The 24961-nt window shown below is 36.3% G+C and overlaps 1 pseudogene; it reads right to left on the minus strand.

Annotated features, from left to right (window-relative positions):
• The window catches only part of LOC135325790 (gamma-2-syntrophin-like), a 170129-nt pseudogene that overhangs the window by 64411 nt on the left and 80757 nt on the right, over positions 1 to 24961 (minus strand).

The raw sequence follows: 24961 nt of genomic DNA on the forward strand, positions 1-24961 counted from the left end.
CAGTAGCGGAGTCTTACATTAGCTTACATTAATCATGGAACAGCAAAATTACAAATGTTCAACGAGGAGCAGGGACATGACTTGAAACTCTTGTGATGCCCAGCTAATGAAACACACTTTTGAGATAGCTGCTGTAAACAGGAGTCAATCAGAGTGTTAGACTAGTCTCAAAATTCATTTAATGATGATATCAAAATACCTATGCATTCCTTTGATGCAGCATCAATTCAGCAGAGGGTTGGTGTTTATTTATTTTTAATGGAATGCTTAGATGCAAGTGCACAATTCTGTGGTAAAGCATGCATCACCAAATCATTTAGTAGATAGAGGCTTCTATACAGGAAACAAGGTCTTCCAGATGAAATAACAATTTGGAAAAGTAATTTGAGGTCTTTAAAATTCAGTGAAAGCAGCAACTTTTAATTACACAGCTCTATTCTACATTATTTTAATCGGCAGACACTGTTTAATTAAATTGGAAGAATGTGAAACAGCATGTGAAACAAGATATTGCCCCCTCCCTTTCTGTCACAGAAAAAAACATTTTGATTTGATTCTAAGGCTATCTCACCTGTATGCTTTTGAAATTTAATGGCTGCTCTCACAGACTTTTAATGGTTTTTTAATTTAATGGTTGCTCTTGCAGACACTGAACACCTATATGCAGTGTTTACATGAGAGTCTGTATATCAGTAAGTGTTAGTGGCTTACGCTGCCCTGTTCACTGCAGTAGCTATGCATTTAAATCAGTTGGATTAGTAATTCTGCTACTAGTGAGGCACAAACTAAAAACCTTTCAATTATATGAATTTCTCCAGAAGTGATTTACAATGGAAATATTAATGAATATTTCATTATATTTGTGCTGCCAGGTACTATTACATTATTTTTTTTAATGACTCAGTAAAGTAAAAGCCTAAGATATTTTTTGAGAATAGACTATTTGACAGAATCTTGCACCTTTTTCTTTAATTTGTTTCCCTCAGGCTAGTATCTAATTGGTTCCTGACTAACCTCAATGACCTTGCCTGGAATGCCTTTCTAGATATATTCTTTGGGGGGGGGGGGGGGAGGAAGGGGGGAGATAGGGACGGTCATGGGGAGACAGAGTAATTTATATTTAATTTCAGCACAAAAAGCAGAAAGTAATTGTGCCGCTCCTCAAATTATAACTGCACTCAGAAATCAAAACATTATGTTGTAGGTATATAAGGAATAGAACAGTAAAGAAAAAAATGTTGAGATTAATATGAAATTATACTATAAATGTGAGTATATCCAAACTTCAGCTATTGCAGACAATTTTGCAGACAATACAAGGATAAAGAAAATAAGCCGAGTGATATGAGAAAGGATAAAAAAACCCTAAGTAATAAACTAAGCTTTATTTATCTTCTAAGCCATTTCCTTTGTGCTACTGATGAAAAGTAAAATGAAATAAAATTGTAAGAAATATGAAAACAACTTATTCACAACAAGAAAGAGCTGTTTATGGGAAAAATTTGTAGAAATAATAAATGAAACCAGAATAGCTACAAAATGCAACTCAAGTTATTGTTTTCCGCTTGGCATTTTAGTTCCGTAGTTTCACTGCTGCACTTTTTTGTTATGCTTATGGCTAGAAGTCTCAACAAAGACTACACAAAGCCAGAACCTTTCATCTGACCTTTCTTGGTCTGATTTCTTTTCCAATGGGAACAGAAGAAGGCCAGTCCTACTTAAAAAATGTAAACCTTCCTCTTGGACAGTATGTGAACATTGGATCAATTTTCAGAGTTTTAACTGAATTTTTTCTACTAGTATTAGATATCATAAAATAATAAATATTGCTCAGTGTTTACTTATTTAGCAGCTAATAAGACCTTTGCAATTCCGTATTTCCATTCACCAGACGTTGCTAAGGCTCTAAGTTTAAAAAAAAATCATAAAACATATTTGAATTAAACTTCAATGGTAAATTAAAAAGTGTTTAATTTCTGTGCAGAAGAAATGACAAACAACCATCAGTTTCAACACCAGAAGAAGTATGTCTGGTGAAAGAATTAACAGAATTGATTATGGGGATCAATGCAACTAAAAGATAAGACTTTTAAAGATACGATTTACTCATTTCAATAATGTCAGAGTGAAAGTCCCAATCAACTCTAATCCGAATTAGAGACATACAGTGTTTTTGAACAACTAAATCTAAACTAAACAATTTTCTTACTCAATATCAAAATAATTTCATATACAATTCTATATTAGTAGAGTAAGAAGGCATTAATTAATTGTCATTTTCCAGCCTATTTTTCTACTGCTACTATTCCTGAAAGGTGTAATCAGAACAGAAAATTCAAGATTATTTTTCCCTGTATGCAGAAAAGAGACAGCCATTTCAAATTTATTCATGAAGTAAAAGGAGTGCACTTATTTGCAGTGTATTTATCTCATTTCATATAGGTCCACAGCCCAGCAGCAGTCCAAAATATTTAAGTGTACCTAGCTATGCTCATCTATTGTAACACTTTTCTTTTCTGTTCAGCAGATATTGATGACTACTTTCATGACAGGAACCAGCACTGTCCTTCTAAGTAAGGGAACTATTCTTTGTATTTGTTACATTTTATACACATACATTACTAAATGATGCAGTGTAAATTGAAAGTCAATTTAAAGCTTCAAGATCTATACCTATAATGCTTTCATTCTCAGTGAGAAAATCATGGACTTTCAGATCAAGGAATGGCTGAGTCTACTGGCATCACATGCTAAACCATTCTAATAGAAAAAGTATTGATCTGAAATCTTGAAACTTCTCCAAAGTGAGCTACAGGATGGTAAAAATGGAGAATAAAATAAAACTTCAGAATGATAAATAGTGTGTTTATACTGAATTGGAAGATGCCATATAAGCAATCAAAAAATAAAACCATTGAAGCTTTTAGATGTAGGGCAGCAACTGGATCTCAACTCAATAGCCCGATCACTTACTAAAAGTATCCGTCAGCATAGCTTTTACTCTCTGTATGGGGTTGTCCATCCCCTTTCTTGGAGCCTTTTCCTTTTTTGCCTTTTACGGGCTTGACTGAGCCATACCTTTATCTCTCTCTGAAAACAGGATCTTGCATAGCAAATTAAACATTTAGCATCTTACAGGTCCCATCAGCTGGGCATTTGTATTTTTAATTTTTTATAAGCTGTAGCAGGTGATGAAGTAGACAATGTCTTTCTTAACGCAAAACATTTTAATTTAATAGATGAAACAAATTAACTAAGGAAAAAAGATTTTAAAGCAATTTAGAAAATCCTAAATGCTTATTTAGTTTCATCTAACCAACCAAAGTCATCATACACTTTATAAAAATTTAATTAGCATTCTTAAATTACATGAACACACAGAAAATCATGGTCTACTTTGGTCTCAGTTCACTTATCAGAATACCACTTTTAGACCATTTACCTTATCTCGAGGAAGCTGGATTTTCAAACAAATGAAAAATGACCACATTCTCCCCATGTGCCTGGCAACTATCCTACTGAATAATAATAATTCAATGGTATTTTTATTGTACCTTCATTATATGTCTTTATTAAAAGTTATTTCAGACTTTTTCTTTCTCTTGAGTGGGCCGGCCTGGAAATCTAGGGCATCTGGACAGCAAGAAAAATATCCATATTGTATTTTCCCCATTGTTTTGTAGTTAGAATCATGGAGGTACATGACCTGTAATCACCGGCCTTGAGGCCAGCTCCTCCTTTAGCACTAAGGACTAGGTGCTTCTAGATGCTAGAGCTGATGGTAGCACAAGCTACCCCTTCCTGTATCCACAGTAGTTGGCTAGATAAAATATAGACTGGTTTTTTTTTTATTTCACTTCTAGGCCATAGTGTCTGGTGCTTAGGCATAGCTTCCCATGTGAGTTTATGTCAAACTTCAGAAAAAGAGAGTAAGTTCTGTATAAAAACAAATTCGTTCCTAAGTATTCTCCTTTCTTTGCTTTCTGTTTTTCTGCCTGTATTTCAAGCTTACTCAGTCTTTTGTGTGCTACCTTGTAAACTGCAACTCTAAATTAATCTTTTACAAATTTAAGTATCTCCAGCCACTTATTTATACTTTTATAATGTGTAGAATTCAAAATGTGTAATTCCCAAAGTACAGTCATAATAATTTTTGTAAGTTATTATGGAACACTCATGTTGGTACTTAAAAGGCATTAATTTACTAAAACATGCTAATGCAATCACATGCAATCCTCTGACCATAGCCCTCTTCTTATAACATATGCTCTTTGCAAAATGGATTGCTTGCAGAGCACCTGGTACACAGGCATTCTTCAGGCACTGCAGAGTGATGGACCCTGATGACTGACTGGGGTTCCTTGGTAAGACAATAACACAACCGAAAGGAAATAATTAACTGCAAACAAATAAGCATGAAACTCTCTGAACCTAGACTCAGTTTGGACCCTGGGCCCTAAGTTACAGGTATCACAGCATAGATGAATCTCAGAATTTCGATCAGACGAAAACCAGCCTTAAGGACTAGTTTAGAGAGACAATGCTCAGAAAAGTGCAAAGTTGTGGGAGAAGTCTACGGCAGGGAACAGACACTGATACCTTTTGCTGAGTCAAAAAAAAAAAAAAGGAAAAATAGAAGCAGCAGCCTGCAGTCCATTCTCTGGATATACTTTCTGTAAAATGGGCACCCAGTCAACAAGAGAAAATTAACTGTCCTACTTTCCCATATCTTCTTAATTTTATTAAGGAGAAAAAAACCCAACCCTCTTCCCACAAGAATCAAGGTCTTCTTGTCCTAATTTATATTAGTAGGTGCCATGGCTACATCCCTACAAACCAACTATTGTGGATCCAGGGAGGGGTAGATTGTGCTACCATCAGCCCTAGCATCTAGAAGCACCTAGTCCTGTTCCCTTCACTCCTCCCCCAAGGCTGGAGCCATATGGAAGAGCATTTGGGGTCTCAGACCAAAGACTTACTGATTCAGCTACTGCTTTATCTTCTGTGAATCATTTCACAGGCTGGACTAGCTCTTCCTGATGGTTTCTGCTGGAGTAGGTCCAGCTGCTACCGCTGTTCCCCCTGAAGATAGCACTGTTAGCACCCTCGCACCTTCCAGTCCTACAAAATTATGCTGGGGCATGATAGATGAGGGATCTTTCCTCATCTATCTGTGCTCGAGGAACATGATCTCAATAGCAGAAGCAGTCTGCTGTTGGAGGATTCACGGTGAGAGTTTTGAGGCAACCCATGAGAAGGTGAGGCAGCTGTTTCTGTAGAGGCAAAGACAGCAAATTCATCAATCTCTACTTCTGTTTAGAGGTACACAATATATTGGTAGCCAGACCCAATCTGCCAAACACCCAGTGCTACTTACAGCACAAAGTTTGCAACTTTATATGTGGATGCATAAAGTGAATTCAGCGGGCACAGCTAAACTAGTAAGGAAAATAGTGTCAGTGCCTGTTGTTTGGCACTGAAACCAACTAGCATTGTCTGGCCATATGTATTTCTCTTAACCTCCAAAACAGGGTGGCTGGCCCATGTTAACTTCTGATCCAGGCCTGGTAGTTGTTTCAGAAAGAAATATTTGGTTTGGGCCAAGCTATGCCAAGTATCCTCTGATATTTTAACAATATTGCTGATCAAATTCCTGTGCCAAAGAATATTTGCTGACACCATGCTATTATGGACAATCAGAACACTCTAGTATGGTCCAGAAGTTCCAGGCAGCTGTGAAAGAGACAGAGATCTCTACCAATACTGGCATATCACCACTGGGTAGGACCTACCCCAAATGAAGAAACAAGCAGTCCTTGTCTCATTCTTAAGTGCCAATTAGTCAATACCCTTGCCTAAGCCCATGCCAAATCCTATATTATTGTTCATTACCCATGAAATGGGGAAGCAACCAGACAAAAGTGTTGAGAACTGTAGGCAGGTATTTCCCTGTTGTGACATCTTGTGCCTTTGCTAGCCCACTGCATGAGATAGTGTAGGGAAGAACTCTGAAAAATAATCAGGGGAGGCAAATGTTATTCATGAGGATGTACTTACAAGAAATATTACAGTAATAACACCGGTTAATGGGAAGAGACAATATGATTGCATTCAAAAGGAAAACACCACAGTACTAAAACTGCCAATGCAGCAGCTAGTCTGATTGAATGCTTGGAGGTAGGGGACTATATGCCTGAGTCTTCTGGGATGCCAGGAAAGGCCAAGATACTTCAGTTATGCATGTATACACTTCAATCTTGCAAGCAGTGTGAGTTGGGATGTACTTTATTGTTTAGTATAATTGTTAATTAGCCTGTTATACGTGTCACTGATGCTTCATGACTGGAATTCCCCTTTGTGCACAGGCTTCTGAAATTTCTTCCCAACACTGGGTGCTTTGTCCCACTTCTGCTCATCTCTATAATGTCAGTGTGTACCCCTAAAGCAATCTATTTTCCATGAGACTTTAGTTTCTTCCCAATCACCACTAAAATGAGTACTTGTATCAAGTCCAAAGATCATCTTGTTCATTGAGTTTGGTTTCAGCCTATACTGGATGGCTGCACAGACCATCCCAGAGACAAGCAGGTGAGCTCTGTGCTGATGTCCATGTCTAGTTCAAAAGGAGGATCATTTCTTCAGTTGCTCAGCTGCCTGATCATATTGAAAGAGTCCTTTTGTTGAGCCTGTAGTATAGGACTCCGGGCACGGGATCATGCACTGGAGTGGGTAGGATAGTATAATGCTTGCCAAAGATTTCTTCATGCTTGCTGTAAGAGAGGCAGGTCCGATAAACGCCCCAAATTAGCATTTTGTATCCAATATGTCTCTCTCAGTTTCTTTCAGTTAGTTAAGCATTGCTTCTCTGTTGTGTTTCTTGATAGTCTGTGACAGTGTGTTTAAAATAGCACTATGCTACTGACAGGAAAATTTGCCAAAGAGAGTGGAGTAGCAACCCCCCTACTACCCATCACACATATGCACTACAGCTCTCTTGTTCCTTTTTCCCTTCACCCTCCTATACTGTTATGCAATGCCTGATGGTCCTCCTTGCAGCACAACATTGGTGCAGCAACAGAAACAAGACAGTCCAGGAGAAAGAACTTTTTCTTTGTTGTTCAGATGAGGGTGATATATGTATACTGAAAGACATATGAGATTGTGAGGAAGGACAACAGGCTGCAAACCCATGCATGACCTCTCGTGAGGACTGTAATTGAACCAGAATGATGAGCCCGTGGTGTTCAGAAAATCCGTAGTGGAACAGCTGTACTGCAGTAACAAAATGTGTGCACCAGCCTAGCACTCTACACCCTCCATACCTGGGCTTTCTCAGAAAGAACACTTAGGACATAGCCCACATCAAAAAATAGTGTGGAGACTGGCAAAGTAGGACTTCACACCCAAACTGAGAGTGTTCCAATGTAAATGAACTCTTCATGTAGATGTATATATTACCAAATTAGAGACTGAGTTCCAACACTGTTCGTATTCTGGGAAGAGCAGTTGGGCTCCACTGAAGAGAATGGACATAACCTACCAAGATTTGGCATTTTTGCCTTATTTTCTGCTTTAAAACATTTTTTTTTCTAAGGAATGTAAAAACTATAGTAAATGATAAAGGAGACTGGACTCTGGAACAGTACGTTTGTGCCACAAGTGCATGTATCCTAATGTGAAGAACAGTCACAAAAAGGTACCTATAAAGAAACTATAAATAATGTGAACAGCCAAAATAAAACTCTTAATGTTCACATGCCTGACAGACCTGGCTAAAGCACTGTGTCTTTACAGTGAAAAAATAAACTGCTATGGTACAAAGCTAGAGAAAAAACAGTATGGACACAATATTCTCCATGTTATCAAAAAATCAAAGTAGAAAGACTTACCACTTCTTCATGGGTAGCACTTTCTACATTAATACCATTAACCTAAAAGCAGATATGATAGAGAGAAAACGATTTGCAATGTGTAAGCTGGCTAAAGAAATAAACATAAAGCCAAGTATGAAACAAACGTGTCTGCAGAACAAGCAGATGTTTACTGACCTGTATTATTGCATCTCCTATGAATAACATTCCTGTTTGGTCAGCTGTGGGATTACAAAAAGAGTACATTTTAATTGAAAAAGGTAGTGAAAAATAATGCTATATTGCCTTTCAGCATTTGGTTTAGCGTACTGTTTATAACAGTCATCTGAAACTGCTTTGCTTGTGAAAAATACCAGTGGCAATCAGTTACCATCCTGTAAAGCTAATAGATTCCTTCCAATTTTAAGCAAATTAAGAGTTACTTTCCATGCACAAAGAACTTATTTAATATGGAGCACAAGTGTAATTTCTCACTAATGAAGGATTTCATTAAATTATGTGGAAAGCGTATTTCACACTTTTCATTAGTCTTCTACAAAAGGAAAATAGGAATTTTGAAAACTGCTTAGCAGCTCCTTTCCCCCCAAACAAATTTACAGGGACTGCTATAATTAAAGAGGTTGTGCCGAAAATATAATACCACTCTTTAATATGAAGTTTGAGTTAGCTTTGTTCCTGAGAGTAACATAATACATTATTTCTGTGTGTGATTTGCATGTGTCCTGCCTTGCAGAATTAATGGGAACACTGTAATGAAACTGTAAGGAAAAATAATTCTGTATAGGTACAAACAATGACATTTCCGGAGGTGTACTCACTGATTTTTAAATTTCGTAATTTTTAGTGGAATTTGAGGACATTTACCTCTTGGAATTTAGTACTTAATTAAAAGCAAGGCTCTGATCCTACCAAGATCGATGTGGTTAACTTAAGTATATGAACAATCACATATACGATTGTGTAGGATAGGATAGTGAATAGGATTGAAATTCTAGCTGAGGTATGAGGATAAAGTCAAAGGGTGCAGGAGGCATGCCGTGCCCACTGTATGAGATTGAGCAGTGAACAGAGAAATACTGTATGTGTTTGTATGAACAATAATGAAGCACAACAGAAATGGGTCAGCAGCTCAAGCAGCTGTTGTTGACACTCCTTATACCTATGCTATATGGGTTTCAGAAGTTTTGTTTCAGACTAGTTAGTCTGGTCTCCCAGACTGAATGGTCCCACAGCCCAGGTGAGGCAAAGCTGCCTAAGGAAAGCTATTGCACAAACCTTCACTTTCTGGGATGTTGGCCCCTAAGCAGCCCATCCAGAGACGCACCAGCATCCTGTTGTTTGTGCCACACAGTGACATACTCCTGATGCCAGCAGTAGCTATAATGGGCCACATCGGCAGAAGTAGGCCTTACTTACAAGTGATACAATGGTACCTGCTATTTGAACCTCCTTACAGTGAAGCAGAACTTCAGCTTCAGTTGAACAAAGGTGAAATACCAACAGAGTAAGATTTCAACCTTCTCCAGGAGGACACCCTTAATGAAGCAGTCCTGGCCCTCTTGGATATTATTTGGTCTGTGTGGGGGTGATGGCAGGACCCACGCTCCAAATCACTGCAGCAAAGCAGCTGTAATCACACATACTTCAATGGCTGCCACTCAACTAACCTACAGGCCTCCAATATGATGAGGATGTCATGCAGCAGGCAGTGTTGTTTCCTTGAGGGCCTCTCTTCTTGGCTTGTCTGGGAGACCAAAGCAGCTGATGTCACCATTGGAAAGATTTTAACTGGAAATGGTGACACTTGACAAAAGAAGCACAATAAAAGAGAGGTGGGGGCACAAGGAGTTTGAAAAAAAGTTCTGAAAACAACAGAAGGGCCAGCAAGAAGGGAAAGCCTACTGAGCCAGGAGAGGTTTGGGTGGAAGATGAGTTGCTGGTGGAAGAGTGAATCATGAAGAGCCAGAGGCTGGTAGTTGTAACCGTCCTCCTAGTTGTTGACCTAGCCATGACCCACTACCTAATTCTGGTGCAGCACAGCCGTATAATCTTGACTCAGACTTCTGTGAAAACTGCTACATTTTGAGAAAGAGCTATAATAAAATATGCAGATAAGCATCATGCAGATAAGAAAGTCAAAATTACAGACACAGGTAAGATTGTTCTGACGGGGCTAGTTTGCAGCTGAAGATGGAAGAGGAAAAACACTGACATGAAAAGGTAGAAAATCTCAAGAGAGGAAAGTAGGGAACTGGAAGATGGTAATTCAGCAACACTGAAGATCAAATCTCTTCCAGGGAACAATGGAGGCTGAACCTTCCCCACCTGGCTGATGACTTCCAGGCCAGCAAAGACTCACTAGGTGTCCCCCAGGGGTAATGAGTACTGCAATACCAATGTATCGTGTGTATTAGCCAATATATATTACAGCTTAAGAGCACAAAGCATTTATATTTTTGCAGAGTCTCTGCACAGTTGTGTGTGCCCAGACAAAGTAACTGAGAGAAGGTGGGTTACAGGATTGATACCAAATGTTCTGTGATCTGAAACAAAACATTGAAAATAAGGACAATCAGGAGATTTGCTCCAAAAATGCAATATTGCTCCAAACCAAAACAATAATGTAGAAACCTCCATGGTTGCTGTAATGCCACTAGCTGTCATCATGGCCAGTGATGGTAGTCTGGCAAACCATCTTTGAAAGTCTCTTATTTTGATTTCAGCCAATGGTCTATAATTTAAAATCAAAGATGGCTTCTAACAAAAGTATTTTGCCCAAATCAAATTGCAAAGACGTGCGAAAAGATGCAGAAGTCATATTATAGGTTACAAGTGTATTACAAATTGATGTTATCTGAAAGACTAAACAGATACTACCCCTTTAAAACAAATAATTTTGCGACCTAGGTGAATGCCAGCTCTAAGGGAATTACTCAGTTTCTCGCAAAAATGTATAAATCTACAAAAAAAATTGACAAGAAGCTGTGGTTCAGGGAATTAACCTAGTTGCTACTAAAATAAGAGAGAAAAAGAGAGAAAAAGACAGTTCTGTTTCTCTAGGACATATTTCAAATATTGAAGACAAGTGGATATATCATTTAAAACTTCACTGGTGTTTTCACTGGAATTATATGCTCTCTACACAACAAAAACATTTCTAACTTCAAGTAAAGTGTTCCAATTTATGTGGAGTCAAGTTTCACTTGAAATAATATGTAATTTTGGTACCAATACCAATAATTTCAGTGATCTTGAACTGAACATGGCCAAAAAAAAAAAAAAGAAAAAAAAAACTTTCAAAAGAAAATAAGCACAAAGTAGTTACAAGCAGAAATGTACCAGGCTTTAAAAGAACATTAAATGTATGCTGCAGCAATTAGTGTTAAAACACTTTTAGTCCTCATCTTAATTATCCTTTTTTTTAAAAAAAAGCTTTAAAAGTACACTGATAAAATTCACAAATGATACTGCAGTAGGAAGAAAGCATCTGGGAAGTCCAAAGGGAATGAAGTAGATGAAATGATATGAAATTAATCAAATAAAAATTTCTTACTTTTAAGAATGTATCAGACTTGAGACACTTTCCTGAAAGCAAGTTGCCCATCATTGAAGTCACTCAAAAATTCAGAAAGAGTCATGGACTATGTGAAATTATTTTGCACTTGATGAGAAGAAAAAGGAAGTAGAAGTAATTTTTTCTAGCTTTACCTTGTTTGTGTTTCATATTCATTAGGGCTGGAGGAGAGCTGTATTAAATTTTCTAAACTTTGTAAGGTTGTGAAGCTGTAAATTTTGCAGAACAGATGCTAGGGAAATCCTGGCTTACCACATGTTAATTCATGCACAAATCATAGTTCCTAATACAGATTCGATTCTTCAAATAGTTTATTGTGCATATTTTCCTACTTTTATCAAAATAAATATTTCCATTTAATTTTTCAAAAATTGTTAAATTCCTGAATTACATAGGAAATATACAAAGCAGTAAGTTCTCTGACACTGTATTAGTTTTGCACAAAAACATGATCAGTTTTAAGCATATGATTAGCTTCATTGACTTTACGGACCTCTCAACTCATAGGCTTAACTTTAAATATAGGCATAAGTATTCACTTCATAAGGAAAATGAAAATCATTAATTAAGAAACCAGATGAAATAAAACCAAGACTGGAGAAATTGGTAACCAGAGTACAAGAGACTCCTTAAAGCTGTACAGATGTGTTTTTCCCTCCTCTCCCATGAACTAGTCAAAGTGTCCATCATGACTGTAAAGAGACACTTGCTGCCATTTGATTTATTACTATACTTTAAGGACAAACAATTTGACATTTCTAATCAATATTTGAAAGTAGAACTCTCTTACTTCAGACATTGAAAAATACCTTGTTGGAAAAGCTTTTTAAGTGCACATGTTCTTTACAGTACTATGTTAAATTCCATTTCTTTGTTTAAAGCAAAAAAAAGGTCCAAATTTCTATTCTTGAATATGAGGTTCCCTCAGCTTAGTCTTCCTCCTTTTCATATGTGTCCAGTTTATCATATAAAGAAAAGCTTTTAACTCACTCAATAATAAAATGTGTTTCAAAACACCATGTCATTATTCTAAAGCACGAGGTTGCCCACACTGTAGTAAGTAAACTACTGGTAGTACATGGGAAATTTTAGGACTGGTTTCCTCATTTCTCTCAGTGCCTGTGGAGCAGGCAGAAAAAGATGGCTTCATGTTATTGAAGTACTGTGTCTGCCTACACACCCACTTAGGAAATCACTTGTAGACCCCACATGTACACAAGCCTGAAGTCTGACACACTGTAGAAATCAACTCAATGTGAGACATGCACAGGAGAAGTGAGGTGAGACAAGTACTGGATACAGGAGCAGGTCAAGTCAGGATGTAGCACGGAGACCTTTGGAGACACCTTTGGAGAGACGATAATAGGTCCTATGTCAATGAAGGAGTGGGATATTCAGCAGTGATACAGAAAATGCCACTACCCTCCTCAACATCCCTGAATGCCTTAGTGGCAGAATGAATCTCCTGCTGACTCACAGCAGATTAGTGATTAGTTACTTTATGTGAGTAGGTTAACGAACTGTTAAAAAGCTAATGCCATCTTGCCAAACAATATTTTAGCTGGTACTCTTATAGCTGCATATGCTCTTGCTTCTACAAAGTTAATTCAAGATAAAACTGTTTTGGCCTGGAAGACCAGAAGTATTTTGAACTTGGACTATGTAAAGAACAGCATGAACTATAACAGTGTGCAGATAACATAATGACACCTACCCACCATCCAAGTATCTGTGCAAGAGCTGATCACTCTTAGATGGAGTCCTCCTTGCAATTTGGCATAGGTCACAGTCACGTGCATGCAACTGACACCAGGAACTGTCTACAACACCTTTGTCATAGATACGTGCTAGCAATTGTAAACTTCAGATTTTCTTCAATAAAAGAAATACTAATAAAGTGAGTCTTTTTCTGTTCTACTCATTGGGCAGGCAGGGTCTGCACATAATAGAAGGCGGTGTTTTTCTTGTAACACTAGGAAAGTTGGTAAAGTCAGGTCATGGGAGTGGGATCATAGTTGTCTAGAAACTAAATATATGTGCATGGGTCAAGATTCAACTACTAATGTTGCTGCTTTTAGCAGTAGTAATCTGGGAAATTTTAGGAAACCATGATTTACACCAAAAAAATTGGCACTTCTTTGTTTGCAAGTGAAAGGTATTATTTTGTTAGTAATTAAACATGTGCAATTATTACGACAGAAGAATCTGTGGGAGCATACCAAAAATGTTAAATCATTTGAAGAAATTAATGCAATTAATTAAGTGTGATTTAGTGTCACTCCGTGGTGATCAGAAAGCCAAGAGCACAGATGTAGGCTTTGTAGTCTAACTATGGATTGCTTGATTTTACTTTCTGTTTCCCTCCTCCTCTCCGCTGGCACATAATTCAAAATAGAGTTGTATAGCTCTTATTTATTTACTCTCTCAAGATTACTGCAGAGCTAAGAAGCTACACAAACAGAAGGTAAACATACAAAGGCAACTAGAGGGCAAATATAGGAATCTGTAAAAGCATGAGAAAGACTTACTTGACATAATATTGCCAAGAGAAAGGGGAGAATACTATATCTAAACACAGCAAGTTCTGACTTCACATTACTATAAAATAAATCTGGGTAGTAAGCCTTTTGCCTTATCACAATAGCCCGTAATTGCATCAGATTCCAAAAGCTAAGCAGGATTAGGCTGGCTGAATACTTGGATGAGAATCCCATAAAATAACTGCTGCTGCAAAAGATGATGCTTTTTGAGTCAGTAAGTTTTGCTCAAGCCATGAATTCATTGTTAAACTAATGCCTTACCATGAGGGTAAGAGAAAATACACTTCCAGAAGAAACTATGCTATTTGATATAAGACTATTGAACACTGGAGTTTATTTGCTCCCAATAGATTATGTGGAATTTGAGATGATTTATCTCTTTTTACACTGATAGAAATATTTGTCTCAATATTCTACCCAAGTTCCATGCTAGCTAGTGACCTTAATTTCTGCCTTTATTTCACTGAGAATACCAATATTGTGATTTTCTCCATTTCTTGTAAACTACTGCTAAATAAGTTGATATTTTTTACTGAAAAGGAAACAGCTGTTGCTCTAAGAGAGATATTTACCTCAGAAGAATTACACGTATTTCTGGCTTACAAAATACACTGTGGAGTCCTTGAGTACTGCTGTTACTATCAAAGGAACATTTGCAAAGGTGCATACAGGAATATATGTAGTATTCTAATAATGAGCATATTTGTTCAAACACAACTAATTTAACATGGCATTAACATATTAAGGAAGTATTTGTTGTAAATAAAGATATCCTGGATGAAAACAGGATTTAGTATAAACTATAGTTTGATTTCCAGACGTTGATTCTTCTCAGAATTATTCTTCATACTTTATGCTACCCATATCATTTTCTGGATCTTTTTTGCTGTGAGAAACCTAAGCACTGTTTTTCTAATTCCCGGTTCCTAGAATGCAATGGGAGCTACAGTGAGATGGGAACTATATTCACAAAAAAAAAAAAGACCTCATGAGGAGCAAAGAGAATCTCACATTGAGAGCAGACAGATTTTCATAGCAGTTTTTGAAGACTTACACAGCAATTAAGAATAATAATCCTCCCAAATCAAACATGGATATCTCATCCAGAAAAATGTAACTGAGTCAGGTTCCACTGGGGGTGGAGGTGTGAAGAAATGGTGGACACTTCTAACCATATATACTTCAGATTGTTAGTGTCGTATTTACTATGGTCCTGTAACAAAAATGATTTTCTCTGTTCCAGTATTATTACCATTTTTCTTCCCTATTCTGCTTTATTCATTTCTAGCTCTGTTTATCTCTGTGATTTTCCATCTCTTTTTCTACTCATTTTCAGTGTGAGAATCCCTCACAGGCTGTTCTCTCATCCCATTCTCCACTCCATTCCCTGGAATGATCAGCAAGCTTGTAGTCAGTTCTGATACTTAAGACCATCTAAACTATTTTATGAGATCTTTTACAGAAATAGGCAGCTTAAGGGGAGATTTTACAGTTAGCTCATGATTTCAAAGCCTGCTTTATTGCTGTGAATTGCTAGAAATTTCTTTTTTCAAATGAAAAGTTGTTTTAATTCTAAAAAAATCAGAAAACATCACACAGGCAAACGTAACAGGGATGAATCTGTTTTGCAGATGGCTTTCCTTTTGACACTGGCTTTGCTTCTTCACTATTTCCCTTCAGATATTACAAGCAAAAAAGCAGGTTTTCAGAATAAATTGTTTATTAGAACATTCTACTAATAAAAGTGCTTTCCCCTATATGGCTGGCACTGAGTCCAACTTGAAAGGAAAACTACTGCAACAACAAATTCATAATATTTTTCACTGCAGACTATATCAATGGAACAAATGTTGTTTTCTTATAAACAAATATTGTTTTACATTTTATATAAGCCAAAAAATAAACGGAGGCAAATGGGTAAGTGCAATTAGCAACCGCAAAAGCATAGCAACTGGCATCAAGGAAAAGCATAAACAGGAGAAAATTCTTTCCTTAACTTTTAAAAAAATTAAAAACCCAAACCTTTTCCTGCCCTGCTGTGACTTTTAGAAGGCAGATGATATTATAACTGTCCTCTGCGTCTCTTGCCAATTTCAAAAAATACCATTTTGATACTAATTGCCTAATAACTCTGAGAGCCTATATTACTGCCAGAATTTGCCATTTTTTTTCTGATCTGGTGGGGGCAATAAGCTCTATGCATTTCAAAACATAGAAGACATGTGGAAAAGTCCTGGGGATGACTCCTTTTTTTTTTAATTAAATGTGCTTTGTATATCAAAAGATATAACAGGAAAAGCTTTACAGTTCAGTTAAATTTCTGCCCGTCTATCTTTTAGCACTGACTAAAAGAAAAATTAGTGAAGGCTTTTGTATGATTTTCTCATTGCAAGCAGGTTTGTGACATCAGCTGCATTGACAGTTTATCAGATGATCTGTGTGAAGTGTCAACACACACTGTGATAAAATAGACTTTCGACCTACTTTAGGAAATTAGGAGAAAAATGCAAATAACTTGAATTTCCTGCAGAAGTCCAGGTATTTGTATGTCTCGTTATCATAATCTTAAGCCAAACTGCTAAAAATGTGATTCTTTCAGTGATTTCCAAGCAAATAATATTCAGTGTGAAGTCAATTAAGAAAAACTGAGACACATGAAGTTACCTTTTTAGTTAAGGGAAGGGGTTTAACGTAACACAGATTATCTTGTATTTGTTGCCAGCAAAGAGAGCCCGTATGAATGTTATCATGGGTCAGCTGATGAACAGTAAATTCTCATCTCATTGTAATTCATGTGCCTCACCCAATAGTGTTGAGTGGTATAACTTGTGAATGTGTGATTATGTGAATAAATTTGTACTAGAGGAAAACATTTTCAGTTTTATGCACACTTAGTAAATCAGTTCTTCCTCATCTGACTTTGTCTTTATAGAAAAATATCTATACTAGAAGTTAAGACACATAAAATTGGAACTTTAGTCATGGAAGTACTTAAAACTTCACTTTTTCAAGGAAACACATGGCACCTAAGATGGTGTAATGAGAAACACAGCATCTTTTTTTTTAATATATCTTTAGAAAATTTGAAAATGCTACATTACTACTGTTATTTATTATTTGAGATACATTCCTAACTATAGCCAATAAGTTCATTACTTTTGAAAATAAAAGTAAAAATACTCATCTATTGTATAAGGACAGAAGTAAGTAGCAATAAGTAAGTAGCAAAAGCAACAGTTACAGTTGTGAGCAAGCTATGTTTATTGTTAAACAATATAAAAAAGTTCTACCAGGCAAGAATAATTAGGACCCCATTAAAAGTCAGTGCAAACTTAGTTAAATTGATAAAAATGCAGCATTTCTAGGATACGGTTAATAGTATCAGAAAGTCTTTACATGTTACTCAATATAAACCTGATAATATTTTAAGAATGAGTACAATATTTTTCAGTTGAAAATAGTTGCACACATTTTAAAATTAATTAATCACTTGGTGAATAAATTGAGGAATGCAGTAAAATGTAAAGGAAGATGAATCTGCTCACATAATTGCAATATTCTAAGGTGTAAGGTTAGCTCTAATACACATATGATTAATATCACAGGTAAAAAGCCTACTGAGCTGAATAGCATAATATAAAGTCAGACAAGTTATGAATATGTAACATTTTATATAGAAATAAATTAAACGCAAATCTGGTATCTTCAATCTTTTCTTCCAAAATAGGTAACTCAGTTTCCATTACATACCATTATAGAATGCAAAAAACGTTGTAACAGCTGTAGATATGAAAATTGGAATACTTACTTGACAAACTGAGGTGATGCCAGAAATAGCAGAAGTATATACATTAAATGAGTTATAAGGAAAGAAGAGATATATTTCCTAAAATAGCCTAAAAAGTCTTTAATTCATAAATCAGTACAAAGAAGATAAGAACAGTGAAAAGATCAAAAATAGAACTCTTCTGAAATTGCCAAAGGATGTTATTAAATTTCTCATATTATTCCATATGACACTATCTCCCAGCAGAAGGATCACTACATTTGCTCTTTCCATCAAATATACTGTATGATTCTTGGTTGTGCTTCTGCCCCAAAATATCTGCATGAATTTTCTTCTGAATTTAATCGGTATCTTTCAGTGCACTGTGAGTCTGTATTACAGACCAGAGGATGCTTTCTGTCCAGCTGCTTGCTTCTTCAGCTTCCATACTAAAGCACCATGGTAAAAGCAAGCTCCAAACCCAAAGTCCAAAACACCATCCATCTTCAGAAAGATTTCAGGTGGTTCTCTCCTGAACAAATGATCTGAGTGAACACGTATGGTCTAGGTCTCTAATTTGCCTGCATGGAATAATTATAATTTTTTTCTTCTACCTGGACTGTAATGGTAATAAATTCAAATAGTATCTTCTATTTAATTAGATTTCTGAAATTCATGAAGGAACTACGTTCAACCAGAGGTAGGTAGAAGAAAGAATAGGAATTGTTCGTATCAGTGGTATCCTAAGGCAGTAGTATATTCACTGAAGTGTTACATGGAAGAGATGATAATTAAAACAGTATACTGCATTTTGATACCTTTCTCTATTAAGATTAAAGTATGTGAATGATAACTGTAATACTACAAGTTCACTGAAATTACAGATTATGGTTTTCAGATTTAATATCGATCTTTTGTTTCATAAACTGCAAAATGCACCTTCCAAAGTGAATATTGATCATGAAATACATACAGAACTAAAGTACAGTATCCAGAAACATCTTTACAGAATCACAGAATGGTTCGGGTTGGAAGGGACCTCTGGAGATCATCCTGCTCACGCAAGATCACCTGGAGCACATTGCCCAGGATCCTGTCCAGATGGCTTTTGTATGTCTCCAAGGATAGAAACTCCACAACCTCTCTGAGCAACCTGTGCCAGTGCTCTGTCACCCTCACAGTAAAAAAGGTTTCCTCCTATTCAGATGGAACTGCCTGTGTTTCAGTTGTCTTTCATCCTGTCACTGGGCACCACTGAAAACAGTCTGGCCCCATCCTCTTGACACTCTTCCTTCAGATATTTATACACATTGATAAGATCCCCCCTCAGCCTTCTCTTTCCCAGGCTGAACAGTCCCAGTATATGAGAGATGCTCCAGTCCCCTCATCAGGGGATTTAGTAAGCCTTTGCTGGACTCACTCCAGTAACTCCATGTCTCTCTTGTACTGGGGAGCCTAGCACTGGACACAGTACTCCAGGTGTGGCCTCCCCAGGGCTGAGTAGAGGGGGAAGATCACTTCCCTTGACCTGCTGGCAATGCTCTTCCTAATGCAACCCAGGATACCATTTGCCTTGGCCACAAGGGCACATTGCTGCCTCATGGTTAACTTCTTCTCCACCAAGACTCCCAGGTCCTTCTCTGCAGAGCTGCTTTCCAGCAGGTCAATCCCCAACCTGTACTGATGCATGGGGTTATTCCTCCCTAGGTGCAGGACCCTGCACTTCCCTTTATTGAACTTCAGGAGATTCCCTCTACCCATCACTCCAGCCTGTCCAGGTCCCTCTGAATGGCAGCACAGCCCTCAGGTGTCATTCACACACACACACATGTATATAAATATACACATATATAAAGCCTCATTTCAGGAAAGAAAGAAAGTGACTGTGTAAGTCTGGAATTGGGCAGCTAGTTCACTCTTTCTGTTTTTTTAGCCAAATCAAATAAATGAAAAAATTTTTTATATCAGCCTAAAATGTGAATACTTTGGTTTTCTCTCTAAAACTGTGTTTTGAATTCATCAAGCTCTTAAATCCTATAAAAAGAAAATTAAAGCAAATGCCACAACAAAACATAATTTTCAAGTGAAACATACAAATATTTCATTCCAATTTTTCTTTTCCTGGGGAATCATTTATAAATAATTTTAAAGCATACAAATATTTCCCATATCTTCTTAAAAACATTATGTTCTTAAAAACATTTCTCAGATCTGATTTTAAGGATATGCCTGTTCACTTAAGCAAACAACTAAAAATTAAGCTTGTGCATCCTTCTACTCAAAGAATTCTTTAGTTACCTCAGTAAGTCCCTTGTTTCAGCATTTAACCCTCAAAACAAATCCCATTATCATATATTACTCTAAAGCCTCAACTGTAGAATTAATTTATCCATACACTTTTCACTAAACATATAGTGACTCCATATCATTGCAACTTCAGTATGTGCTTAAGTATTATTTTGAATAAAAATATATTCTTCAATCAGAGATCAAACTACTTGCCTCTTCTTGTTGATTGCTATTAAACTGTTCATAGAGATGTTCTTTCTATCCACAGGTAATGAGGCCCCTGTTGGTGCCTGACTAGTCTCAAAGATGCAATACTGAAAAAGAAAAAAATCCTAAATGCTAAGAATGTTCTACTCGGTCCTGTCAAACCAAACGTAGTGCTGGAGGCGTGGATCTAAGAGCGAGAACACTGAGTAGATGTTATCTTCAGATACCTTTAGCTTTCCAGTAATAAAGAAAAATAACATGGGCAAAATAATTAAAAATAAATAGAAGAGAATAAGAATAATCCTGCAAAAATATTAAGTCAAATATGTGACACTAGGAAACAGTGTACAGATATTAAATAGCGTGCAAGTTCTAATGTCTTATGTTCAAGTAAGGCCTTTCTTCTGTTCAATGAAGGACTCATGTTCAACCTCCACCTTCATCAGTGCAAGGTGTAACACAAGCTTTTGATCCACTCTGACTTCCTTATGCACACAAGCACCTCCATCTGGGCTTAACTCGTCCTTAAACTTGACCTTGTTGGCCCACTGGAGTCAAGCTCCTGGCTTCTGGCCACTGACCCATTCAGACTAGCCTTGGTTACCTCAGCTGTACTACCTTTGTGAATGACTGGGGTCAACTCTGAAAAAATACTTAGGGAGGAAGTAGCACATGTGCTTCCATATTAAACCATCTTTGTTTGGCATCTATGTGTAAATGAACCTGTCATAAGCCCTTGACAAATCCACACTATGTCCTCTAAACAGAAGGCCCTGAATACAGGCAGCCAGGATGTGGCATTTGGTCATAGACACATTCTGTGTTTGCAGAGTGCAAGGTTTCAAGCCAAGAATGTTTCAATGGCTGAATGTCCTGAGTTTGTTCCACTTCTTCCACGGTACATGCCATTTTCAGTCAGAAATGGACTAACCACATAAAACAGAAGTTTTTTCAATATAGCAGCATGTGGGTTATACATCACATTATAGAGCACAGAAGGTGGGAAAATGCTTTCAAAATCCAAACTATCCCTCTTCCACCAAGTTGTATTTAATTTTATTTAACTATTTTCATCATGCCTTAGTGAGCTGAACTCACTGTTCTGTTTCTGAAGAGATGAGTCTGTTTCATCATTGTTGCTTGTCTGACTCGACATGTTACAAGAGATACAGGCAAAGCTCACAGCAGTAGTCAGATTATTACAGCAGTTCTCACAAAAATGGAATGCTGCATCAAGGTAAAAAAATGTGATTGCTAGCTTCATAATTCTACAACATAAAAGAGAAATTTTATCCTTGACTGGTATAATAAACTGTTTTTACAAACCCCACCCCCAATACTATATGTGATTAAAAGTCAGTTATACATACAATGAAGTTATTTTAAAGTCCACGAGGATTTACAGCCTCCAAAAGTTCATAAAGACTCCCTAGTCATTTAAAATGAAAATAACAGATAATAGGGAGAAAAATAATAGGGAGAACCATAGAAAAGATCATGCAATTTAATTCTTACTGTGTATAAGGATTTTAATGGACATTTAATGGACCTGACAACATTTCTCATAGGTTCACTGTGCATCAAATAAGCCTAAATGATCTGATTCCTTTCAACTAGCCACGTTCAATTGTTCAATCACCCATCTGTAAGAAAAGGAATCTATACTGGACTGCAAAACTACTGCATTCTTTACCATAAATTAGCTGTTAATACTGATTATGATAACAATATGAGTAGTACACATCTAGAAGCTATTAGCAAAACACAAAATATTATGTAATGATTCACTCAATTTGAAGTCAGCTTCAAAAAGGAAAATAAAGGAAAAACAATATTGTATTAAATCTCCTCAAAGAAAAAACTAAGAGAAAGTATTGATCAATCTTGGAAAATTTTAGTTAGAAGCTTTCACATTTAGTATATTTTCAAAAACGTATTTTGTGAAATTACTAGTAATGTTGCTTACATTCTGAGTCAACTGGAAAATTAGACACATGGGCAGGAACAACAAATCCTTGTTTTGGAAGTGAAATAATAAGCTATGGGACACTTTCTTTGAGGAGCCCAGTAAATAAAGGACCACTCATTTCCCATGTATTTACTATTTCATTATCAAGATTTTTTTGGGTTTTTTTGGGGTTTTTTAGGAATATGACTGTTCAACTCACCACATATGTGATGCAGAGTTTACAGTCTGTTTCCACATAGTTTAGTTTCCATGTAGTTCCAGTCTATCTGTAACTGTCTATCTGTGACTGTCTAATTACTGTCCGTATGTTTCCATATAGTTTGTTCTTAATTAAATTTTATTCTAAAATTTTGCAACTAGGTAAGTAAGCATCTGTAAGTGCTATATTAATATCTAAGTTTCATGCTTCATATTCCTGTAACTGCATTTCTTTAGAAAGATCTAAGAAGCATTCAGTTGCTCTTAAATATTTAGCAGTTTAAACTATCCTCTTTTTATTAAAGAAATACAAACAGCTGTTATTACCTCTGGGAGAACATGTCCCATCTTTGGCATTTTCCATGGTGTTGCCTTTAGCCTTCCACAAGTGACTCATATTTACACAAAACTTACCAGTAAGGATTCCTGTGTGATCTAATTCCAGACAGTATTTTGACATAGCAGAGATAAGCACTGTAAAGATATCTAGATGGCTAGTTTGAGAAGTAAATAATTTCTTATATTAAAATCCCTACAGTTTTATAAGATTATATTCCATCCTTTCCAGTTTTCCTGAATGCCTACTCTTTTTCCTAGTTACTGTAGCAGAAATGATTTTATTATTACCCATTTTAGGTTTTCCAATCTTATATTTAACAGATGATTTGTAAGTGTTCCTGTGTTTAATCTTACTTATACTTGAGGAAACATATATTTGCTTCTCCTTAAAGTGTGCAATTCAATAACTCAATAATTCAATAACTGCTGTTTCTTAATACTGTTGAGAAGAGCACGTATTCAGACAGATTTCAGGGCATTCTTATTGTGATTCATAACATATGAGATATCAGCCTCCAGAACTGAATGGCCACTTAAGCTTGTATTTCAGAAATCTAGGGTTATGCTTTTGAATTGAGTGTCTGTATATATTTCAGTGAACTTGATTCATGAAAGTCATATTGATCTGGAATATAGTGAAGTAGGGTACCTTCATCTAGAAATTATAAACAGAAAGATCACAGCTCCTTGAGGGGCCTCCTAGATAGACAAAAATTTAAGAATCATATTTATTACCACTGTTGCTATAGAAGTGTTTGTGTTGAATAATTAAATCAAGTAAATTTGAAATCCTCATCCTATATCAACAACTGAAGTGTTCGGCTGTTGCTTAGGTCAATACCAACAAAATCACTTCCTTTCTTCACCTATAATTAGGAAATTTAAAGAGGGCATAAAGACAGCTGACTAATTACATTATTTAGGACAGCAAAAGGCTTGCAAAGGTACATACAAGAGAATCAACTACTTTAATATATTACACTTCCAGCTTTTGGAACTATAAAATAATACTGTATCCAACCAAAGTAAAGTTGAGTGATTTTGCCCATGTTTCCATACAAAGGGTATTATCTCATTGCCACCTTTCAAGTTAGACTACCAGTTTCACCACTATTAGTCTCTAGAATAACAGAAGTTCTTGTTAATTTATTCACATTTTGAACACATAGCTGTTTAGTTAGAGATAACTCTGCGTTTCATCTCTCCTCATGCTTAACATATCCTTTTGCTATATCATTATTCTTTCATTACATTATATCATTATTCTTTCACAATTTTTATATATTATATATTTTTTATAAATATGCACATATATATGTATATAATATACATGTGTATAAATAAATAGGGAGAGATAAAATTGAAAAAAATAGAAAGCATGCACATATGTATAGAACTACTTTTCCTTTAAATAGTAGTATTAAACTGTTTCCTGTAACATTAGGACATTAGAATCTTAAAATTGAAATCTTTCCTCAGGGTCATCTATGAGTTACATTTGGACATAATCTCTTTATTAGCTTTAATTACCAATTAAATATCCTGCTATCAAAATAATGCTGTGAACAGATTTTGTTATTATCTTTTTTCTAAACAGAAAACCAGCAACATTTTGCGATTTCGATATCATCTCCAAAAAAAGATTTGCAGAAAGATTTGCAGTATGTGAACATTCCAGACTTCCAAGTTTTTCTCAAAACCTTTCATGCTTTTTAGAAATATTCATTTTCCAGAAGAAAACAAAAAAGAATTGTTTTCTGTTGTGTGGGCATTCAGTAACCAGAATGGGGGTGCATGATACGAAGTGCCACAATAACCATTTTGATCACATGTCTATGCTCCTGCAGTGCTACATCTTTTTTTTGCTAATCACAAAAACAGTTAGGTTGGAAGGTACCTCAGGAGGTCATGTTGTCCAGCACCCACACCAGTGGTGCAGTTAATGCATATACTACCTTCTTTATACCTTGTTAATTGGGTCAGTGTCTTCATGCAACTCACTGATTCAGCCAGGATCAGCATTGTCTCTTACTGTAACTGCTACTCATTTTAGAGCTTTCTTGGACAAAACATTACAAGACCTTACAATAGGTATCTTCTGAGAAGAGACTCTCAACTCTGAGGTAAACTGTTGATCCCATAAAATTGTTGGTGCACTAGTTACTCTACAAATAGATACAGATTTCCAAAAATTACCTACAATGTACA

The sequence above is a fragment of the Dromaius novaehollandiae genome, unplaced genomic scaffold (assembly GCF_036370855.1).
Source record: "Dromaius novaehollandiae isolate bDroNov1 unplaced genomic scaffold, bDroNov1.hap1 HAP1_SCAFFOLD_57, whole genome shotgun sequence".
NCBI classification, from domain to species: Eukaryota; Metazoa; Chordata; class Aves; order Casuariiformes; family Dromaiidae; genus Dromaius; species Dromaius novaehollandiae.